Source organism: Hibiscus syriacus, unplaced genomic scaffold (genome assembly GCF_006381635.1).
Source record: "Hibiscus syriacus cultivar Baekdansim isolate YM2019G1 unplaced genomic scaffold, ASM638163v2 tig00110812_pilon, whole genome shotgun sequence".
NCBI lineage: Eukaryota > Viridiplantae > Streptophyta > Magnoliopsida > Malvales > Malvaceae > Hibiscus > Hibiscus syriacus.
In genome coordinates this window covers 494,842-504,522 of record NW_024062870.1, presented here as the reverse complement: position 1 = coordinate 504,522, position 9,681 = coordinate 494,842, and the positions used below count along the sequence as shown (strand labels likewise).

The window sequence follows — 9,681 nt, the reverse complement described above, 5'->3', positions numbered from 1 at the left end:
GACTATAATAAAAAAATTAGGGAGTTTAATTTTTTTTAATAATTTTTTTATAATTTTTTAAAATAAAATTTTAAATTTATCAAATTATGACATATGTCACTTAATAATTCTTTTTAAAAATTATTTTAAATCGAGACAATTAAAATAGTAATATTTTTAGATATTATATGATTTAAAAAATAATTTAGATACCAATTAGTTAGACACTTATTTTATAATTAAGTTTTCAAAATTCCCTCCAATTTTCTAATTTTGGTCACAGCTCTCGACGTCACCTGATGGGAAAACCCTAATTAAACTTCCTCTGGCCGACTAAAATCCTTCAAATTCAAGACTCAACTCCATCTCTTGTGAAGGTGAGTCGCCCACTCTTCCTAGTCCTCAACACATTCTTGCATCCTTTTGTTTCAGGTTTCTTTACGAACCAAATTGAGTGTACAGAACAGAGAACTAATTTCGATGTTTTTGTCATTTTTTAGTAATTGTAAATTTGAAAAAGAAAAATGGGCTCTTGTTGTTAGAGTTGCGATAGTTTGTGATCTTTTTTTTTTCCTGTAATTTTAAGTTTGCCAGAAAATGTATAAAATTTGGACAAAATTCGGGTAAATTCAGTTCTTGATGTTTTATTCATAAAATTGTAATAAAAAACATTAGTTTTTGAGATAGAAATTCACTGAGTTCATTGGAATTTTAGGGTCAAGGAAATGCCTTCATATTAGATTTTGTATGAAATGAACGTTTGTTTTGATTGGATTGGTAGTTTTCATGCATTTTGAAGGACTTTGAGGAGTTGATTTTGTGAAGAAAAAGTGCTATGGAGACGCCTGATTCAGAAGCGTTGGTGTCGAAGAGGTTGTTGAGGAAGAAATCTGGACAGAAGAATTATGATGAGAATTTAATGGACGAGTTCATAGAGAAGCACATAGGTGGTTCGATTAGGAAGATTAGAACAAAGGAGGAGTTGGAGAAAGAGACTGAAACTGAGGCAATGATAGCATTATCTTTGTGGTTCCCAATTGATGCACTGATTGAGGATGAAGTTAAAGCAGGCGTGGTAAGAGAATTAGTTGGAAAAAAAGCAAAATGATTATATTGTTGTTAGGAATCATATTCTTTCTCGGTGAAGGAGTAATGTGCAGATATGGTTAACTAAGGGACATATAAAAGAAATAGTGAGTAATGAATATGAACATTTGTTGTCTGCTGCTTATGATTTCCTTCTCCATAATGGGTATATTAATTTTGGAGTTTCACCATCATTTTCCGCTTACATCCCAGAGGAGGCAACTGAGGTTTCTGTGATAATAGTTGGAGCTGGACTTGCTGGCTTGGCAGCAGCAAGGCAACTTTTATCTTTTGGTTTCAAGGTAGTTGTTATAGAAGGGAGAAATCGGCCTGGGGGAAGAGTTTATACTCAACAGATGGGTAAGAAGGATAAACGCGCTGCTGTGGATCTTGGTGGTAGTGTAATCACTGGCATCCATGCCAATCCTCTTGGAGTTCTAGCTAGGCAACTTTCTATTCCACCTCATAAGGTCTGAGATAATTGCCCTTTATATAAACCTGATGGGGTTCCTGCCAAGAAGGAAATTGATTCCAGGATTGAAATTATCTTTAACTAAATGCTTGACAAAGTTAATGAACTGAGAAAAATAATTGATGGATTTGCTAATCATATTTCTCTGGGATCAGTTCTGGAAAAGAACAGACGGTTGTATAATGTGGCTAGAAATCCGGGGGAGAGGCAACTTTTGGAGTGGCATCTTGCTAATTTGGAATATGCAAATACAGGATGTCTTTCTTACTTGTCAGCTGCCTACTGGGACCAGGATAATCCTTATGAGATGGATGGAGACCATTGTTTTCTTGCTGGAGGGAACTAGAGGTTGATAAAGGCATTATCTGATGGGGTTCCCATCATCTATGGGAAAAGAGTTGATGCTATTAGATGTGGTGTTGAGGGAGTTGAGATTGTTGCTGGTAATCAAGCATTCCAATCTGATATGGTTCTTTGCACTGTGCCTCTTGGAGTCTTAAAGAGAAAGACCATTAGATTTGAACCGGAGTTACCTCAAAGAAAGCTAGCTGCGATTAACAGATTGGGTTTTGGGCTCCCGAATAAAGTTGCCATGATTTTCCCTCATGATTTCTGGGGAGAAGAGCTAGACACGTTTGGATGTCTAAATGAAACTAGTGATAACCGTGGGGAGTTCTTTTTATTCTACAGCTACCATACCGTTTGAAGCTGCACAAACATTTGAACACACAGATCCTTCCCTCTTGCTTCATCACGTTCTAAGCAAACTATTTTTGAACTTGTGACAAATGTCAACAGATTATTAGTCTCTTTTTTTTTCATGATTTTGCTTTTACATTTCCAATATCTTCAATGGGAAAAAATCAGTGTTGTGATCTATTGATTTTCCTTGCAGGTATTTATGGTCCAAAAGGTGTATATGTGCTTGATACTATGCAAACAATTTGTACAAGATGGGGAAATGATCCCTTTTCATATGGTTCATACTCTCATGTTAAGTACACTCATCCGGCAGGGATTATGATATTCTTGCAGAAAGTATAGGCAATAGGTTGTTTTTTGCTGGTGAAGCCACAACACGGCAATATCCGGCCACCATGCATGGCGCCTATTTGAGTGGGTTAACGGAAGCTGCACGTATTCTCCATGCTACAAGAGGTCACCAAAACTACTTTAGGAGGTTTGCGCAGCGTAATTTTGGACCAAACAGTGATCATTTGGTCAGTCTATTCAAATGACCTGATCTAGTATATGGGAAGTTCTCATTTGTGTTCAATTCGTTAACAGAAGAACCTAAATCATTGGGACTCTTGAGAATTACTTCTGATAATTGCAAAGATGATATGAGAAAGGTGCTGGAAAAAAAGCGGTGACCCATTATCAAATCAACCATTGCACCTGTACACGACGTTATCTCGTGAACAAGCACATGAGCTACAGATGGTAACTGGAGAAGAAGAAAGCAAATTGGTTTATCTGATAAATAATATTGGATCGAAGCTTGTGGGAGCTAATGCTGCTGGAATCACGTATAACACCTTGGTTACTAGCATATCCAATGCAAGAAGAGGTGGGGGGGGGGGGCAGGCATCATATATCTGCTCCGTTGCTAAATACAGTCTAAATTAGCTATCAGTGCCTTTGAATTTTTGTGTACTCAAGACTGATCCTGATGCATGGTAATGCTCCATGAGTGGAAGGAATTTAATGTCCTCTCTGGTGCAGGTACATAAATCGAAATAGGTAGGTTATTCTTTGTTGACATTTCAAATGTCGTAAATTATTCCTTTGCCAAATTGGTTGCAAATTCAGGGATCCATTGGTTCATTATGTAGGTATGGTGGTTTTCGGTAATGATCGAACGTCATTGTATTCCCAGAATCAGACGCCACAATAAAACTTAGATATGTTGTATCCTGTATGTTGTATAGATTGATGTTTTCATATTTGGGGCCAATACATATGTTTCTTCACATATCTATATTATTCAAATCACTGGACACCTTGATTTTTGCACTTTTTCCACGACATCGGAATGGCTTATCGATGCAATGTGTATTCAAGGCATATTGTTAATTTTTGTGTTCATGATCATGAATTTGTGGTGATCCTATCGGATTATATGTGCTATTGGATTATATACACACAAAGAAAGAAGTTGAATTGAAACCAACCTTTGGAAAAATTGCAGTCAATCCATAACACAAATATTAAACAAGCAAATGCAAATGCAAGCCATGAACTGCATATAGATCAAACTACAATGACAACCTTTGAATTTTGTCCCATTAAAAACAAATCATAAACATTTTAAAACTTGCTGGCAAATAAAAGCCCTTCTTTTTGAAGTTGATCCAAGTTTTCAACTGGACATTTGAGTCTTGAAATTTTAGCAAGAGCCTTGTTTTCTTCAGGAGTCCCACCTTCAAGGAAAGCTCCAACAACCATTCCATCTTTGATCCAGTAAGATCCAAACTTCGGCTTCGGCGATAATGGATTGTTGTCTCCAAAAAACACGGTTTCACCAACATTGTCTCCATAGAACTGCCATGAAAGTTAGGACGGAGAGTAAAAGGATGGAAGATAATCATACTCTTCAAGTTCTTGACCTGTTTCATTTGCCTTAATAGCCTTCACAGCTTGTTCGGCCGATTTTCGGGCATGGTCGACATGTTCAACTCTACTTGTTTCGTTCTATAGTTTTAACGGGAAAGTGGCTACATCTCCGACTGCGTATACAACAGGCATGCTTGTTTTGAAGAATCCATCGGTTTTAATCCCGCCTTCCTCTTCTTCAAGCTGTCCTTTGAATAATTTTGTCAAGGGTCTTGCTCCGACACCTACGACAATAATGTCGGCTTCGATCACCCTGCCATCCTTGAGCCACTCCCTTAACTTCTCCATTTGCATTAGCATTGAAGCCAACTGCAACTGTTCCTTTGATGATTTTGATCCCTTTATTTTCATAATAACTTTCATAGAATGCAGCTATTGTAGGGGTGAAAAGCCTAGGCATGCACCAAGGCTCAGGGTAAACCATCGTGACAGAGAAATCGTTGATTCTCATAGATGCTGCGACTTCAAGACCAATGTACCCTCCTCCGACAATCACAACCTTTCCATTATTCTTCGTTTTAATCGTTTCGACAAGCTTATCGGCATCTTCTAGTTCTCTCAGATAGAAGATGTTCTTGGCATCAGCTCCTTCTACCTTGAAATCTGTCAATCTTATAACAGTGGAACCTGTTGCAATTATCAATGTCTGAAACTTAAAGATTTCTCCAGCAGCACTTATGAGAGTCTTCAAACCAAGATTTACTGTAACAATTTCATTTCCGAGTATCAATTGGATTCCCTTTTCTTTATACCAATCAGGAAGTAATCTGTCACCTCCACTTCCAACACAGACATAGAATCCAGGCAGTCTTGCAGCTGCCTTTGGATTCAGATTTAGATACGCCTTGCTTAATGCAGGACGTTCATAAGGTGCCACAGCCTCTGTCGAAATAATCGCCAACTGCCCAAGCTTAAGGCCTTGCTTATCGAACTCCCTAGCTGCATATCCTGCTGACACTCTGCCACCAATAATTATGTACTTGAAAGACTTCACCGTGCCAAGAAATTATTTGCCTTTCCTGAGAAATGACTTGAGTTTCACGACCTTTTCCTGAACGGGCTTTCCGAGGAGCACCCGCAAAAGGAACTTATTTTCTCCAGCGTTTTGTTCGATGATTTCAGTTTCCGTTTTGATCCTCTGAACGCCATCCAACCAGATTTTCACTTCTTCTGTCTGCTTTGTCCCACCATGAATGTCCACACTATTCTCAGTTCAGTATCTTCCTTAACAGCATTCAACTCTTTAAAAAGTTTTTTCAGAATCTTCATATTTTCATTTAAATCTCTGTTGAAGTTCAAGCATCTCTCAATGGGGGCAAATATAAACTTTGCAGTTCCAATAACTAAGTTGGACGTAGAAGCCATCGGCTTGTATCTGATGAAAACCTGAATTGAATAGAAAGCACATCTAATCTTTAGTTGTTATTTGAAATATTCAAAGTTAAGAACATGATTCTAAGTTGAACAGATCTGGAAAAAGTATTTAAAACAATTTGAAAGAGTTGCATTTTTATGTCTGCCTGTATCCATGTTTCTGCAGTGTACCATACTATGTTACCTAGATTCTTCTAAGTGTCGGATGCAAGTATGTTCATTTCTTTCTTATGGTTTTTCTCTGAGATTTTTTTTTCATGTACTTAAAAAAGGTCATATCTTCATATTCATGTCTTAATATACATCATACACGAATACTTCAAGAAAGATTAAATCAGAACAAAGTAGAGAAAAAAAAATAGAATAAAATAGAGTACGGATTGATCTATAAGATATAACAAAAGAATAAATTTTCAAACAATAGTATAGAAGAATGGCAATTACCTGTTACTTTTGGCTACTGTGTTAGATTGTCAGTAGAGAAGAACACCAGGAAAAAATAGAGAAGATGATAAACTGCAACTATGAAAGAGAGGAGAAGGGTAGATATTTATGATGATTCCTGCTAAAAGTTTTGCTTGTTTTGCAAGAAAAGTTAATAATGAAGCAAAATAAAATTCATTGAGGCAAAGTATCAGATGCAAGATTCATGAAAAAAGGAAAAGAATTGCAATTAGAGAAACCAAAGGAGCAATGATAATGATACTTGGATTCGGTTGTTTCGGATACGGGTATGTTTATTTATTTATTTATTTTTATCCCAATATCTTCATGTAAGAGGTGTCATCTAGCTAGTTTGGGATTTCATCTGAGCTAACTCAATGAAGGAAACATAGAAAACAACTAGTAGAACAAACATCTTATACAACTTAGAATAAAACTTTGTTTTTCTCAGCAAACATGTGTGGATCGTACTTGAAAGTGAAACTGATTTTTTTTCTTATGCCAACCCTTGGGGGAAAAGACGTTAGTACATCCACAAAATTTGTCATCCATGACTCAGTTCATACAGCAAAAAACATGTCTTGTAATTTAAACAAAGATGCGTGGATCACGCTTGACATTCTACCATCGTTTCAACCTCTAGAAATGGCTACGGATGAGTTCCTTCATCGAATGGACTTGATTCTTGCTTTCTGGTTTCACAGAAGCTTCAATCGTGGTTCGCGGCTTCATCTTTACAGCTTGTTCCGCTGCATGCTCTCGCGAAACATTGACTTATTTCTCCAGTTTGCTTACTGTGGCTTGCAATGTCTTCAACTCTTCATTATGTTTCTTGGACTCGTTCTCACTTTTTACCTTCTTATTATCATCGCTGTTGGACTTTGACACAATTTTATATGTTGGATATGCATCTGCAAACTTAGTAAAATGCTAAAATACACATTGTGCAGGACAATATTACTCAAACTTCGGTGTGAGTTTAGGACATAAGTTTACATTCGACACACATACGTCCAATTATTCATCAAGATTCCTTGCATTTGAAAAGTTCTTAAAGGATCATATGTAAGCGTGTATTTATGTTGATTACAAGGGATGGATTTAAGGCCCTCAATGATGGCATTCTTGGCATCAGTAGCTACCCTGGAGATTCTGGATCGGGTTTGGGGATCAGACAAGTGATGGTTCACCTTTTGCAGTGCATCAACATAGACCACCTCAAATTTACATTTATTTAATTTGATCCTCCAACTATAACTCTTTGCAAACTCTGTCCTCCCATCAATATTTTGCCCTCAACATCCATTCTTTGAAAAAATAACATTATAAATATGCTATATAAACTCAACTCGAAAAAATTCAAATAAAATTCGAATGCTAAATTATACTCGTAAACTCGAAGAATTAGATTTTTTCCACTCGACTCGATTGAATACTCACCTATATTTTTAAATGCCGTTGTCATTGCAAGGTTAATCCTTTTTCTTAACCCAAGCCCATGTCCAGCTTAAAGAAAAAATCCCATTTATAGAAGAGCCTATAATCTTCCCTACTCAACATTGTATACGAATTCTGAAGTAATTGAGATATCCCATTCTTTAGTTCGTACCATATGCATTATTGTCAAAAAAGGATAATGCAGCCTTTCTCCTACTAAACATACTGAAAAGCATGTGATCAGATAGTTTACAAGACATATCTGCAATGCATTAGACATTAGACTATGAGATACTTTTTACATAGTGCAAGACATTCAGATAGAGGTTTTCACCCAACAGATCCTTGTTTAACGCTTTGACATGATGTTAATCAACCTGCAATATTAACAATTTCAGAGAGAGATATCCGCAGAAAAATGCATACAACTTCCATTGGCATGAGAACTACTTTGCTATGATTCGCCGATCTATTGGCAGTATTAATAGGTAGCTTACAAGTTAGGATGCAGGTTAAGTTAAGGTGCACTATAATATTTAATACGCATTACCCTATGCGGATGAATCGATAACTTTTGAACAAGTTATGATGCACTATGTAATAAGTATTACCCTATGTGAATTAAACGGTGGCTTGCAAATATGTTGCGAGGCAATGCGTGATAAGATGTAATGAGAATTGAGAAGTACCGTATGCAGATTAACCCAGAGCTTAATAGAATCCCACCTCGAATTCTACGTAAGCTTGCACTAATCATCTTAAAACATAAAGAATAAAAACCATCCTGATTGTTGTAGACGAGTTTGAGTTCAAAAGCTTACCATTTGAGATGACAAACCATTCATAGAGACAACCCAGCAAAGAGTAACTCCAACTCCTCTTCTTGTGAAGCAGTTCTCTAGCATATACAAAAAATGCAATAAAGCATGAAACCCCTCTTTTACAAAATGCATTTTTTCAACTCAACTTTAGATTTTTAGGGTATCAATACTAAAACCAATCAAGCCACCAGATCTTGATTACCTGAATGGACAACAGTTGAAGAATTTTATTAAGAACACGCCTGCGATGTGTAACATAAGAACTGGTCGCAGGAAGACTGTTCATCCTTTTCATTTCTTCATGAACCGCCGCAGTCTTCCCTTCGTACCCCATTTGATTCCATTGAGCTCTGGGATTAATAGTCCTAGCCTCATCCATGGTTTGATCATTAGCATGGCCAGTCCCCTTAAATTGTTCGCAACTTCCCATGACGAACAAGAACTAAGCAAGCCAACCAACACGATTCGGGTTATAAGTTACAGCAGAAACTTACACGATTCAGAACTCGGTTTAACAAGGTGGTAATTAAAAAAGTTCTAACCCTATCCCCAGATTGAAGTCTTTGCAAAAAGAGAAAAAAACCCAATTGTTCAATAATTAATGAAAATTACAGAAAAATAATCAGTTAATGTGAATTATATTGATTGCTAGATATCCCCTTCCGGATCATTCATATAATAATATTTGAAAATAATTTCGAATAAAAGGGGGAAACCGAACCAATGAAAAAAATTTAAAGTACCCTATTAAATAGGTGTTGAAGCATAATTTGCAAACTTTCTTGTAAAACATAACTCCAAATTCATTTAAAATACTTAATAATTAGCCCTAAATTGAATGCAAAGTTTAATTAATTTTCATTTGAATCTACAAATATAGTTGAAAATGCAAAACATGAAGAACAAAATAACACTTTCGAAGAAAAAAAAGAAAGAAGAAAGGGAACTTACTGATGTGTCTCAGATAAGGCAGCTTTGGAGAGGCGGAGAGGGTGATTCAGTGAAACAACATACGCTTTAGTTTCGTGGAATAATAACTATAGCTGTCAGTGGGTCGGGCCCAAATGAAATCTGGTTTTAACTTCTTTTCAAGCCCGTTTGAAGTCAAGTGGAATACATAAGGAAAAGATGAGCAACCTGTGGACGGGCCTTAAAACTCAGATTCATAGACCTCAAGAAAGATAAATAACTTATAGACGATAGCACGAACAAAGCTATCTTAATAATAAATGAATTTTTATTGTTCTTTGAAGTTTTAGATTCAAGTTTCATAAATATTTAGAGTGTAAATATTTAATGTTAGATGGTAAAAAAATATTTAAACAAATACTATTTTATATTCAACTTAGATTAATAAAAATAACTTATGGGCGTGTGAGGAAAGTTAGATGAAATGATCATAAATTAATGTTATTACGAAAGTCTCTATGACCAAAACTTTATAAAAAAGAT

At 36.2% G+C, this 9,681-nt stretch overlaps 1 long non-coding RNA gene and 2 pseudogenes across 1 annotated transcript; 1 reads left to right on the top strand and 2 right to left on the bottom strand.

Moving 5' to 3' along the window:
* The first annotated feature begins 274 nt into the window (after positions 1–274).
* Positions 275–3,190, top strand: LOC120141564 (annotated as a pseudogene).
* Positions 3,191–3,721: 531 nt separating this feature from the next.
* On the bottom strand, positions 3,722–6,164 carry LOC120141585 (annotated as a pseudogene).
* Positions 6,165–7,547: 1,383 nt separating this feature from the next.
* LOC120141586 lies at positions 7,548–9,230 on the bottom strand. Its single transcript, XR_005517781.1, has 4 exons — positions 9,181–9,230; positions 8,432–8,671; positions 8,230–8,306; positions 7,548–7,785 (listed from the first exon to the last, which is right to left on the bottom strand). It is a non-coding gene; the product is annotated as an uncharacterized LOC120141586 (long non-coding RNA).
* Positions 9,231–9,681: the final 451 nt, after the last annotated feature.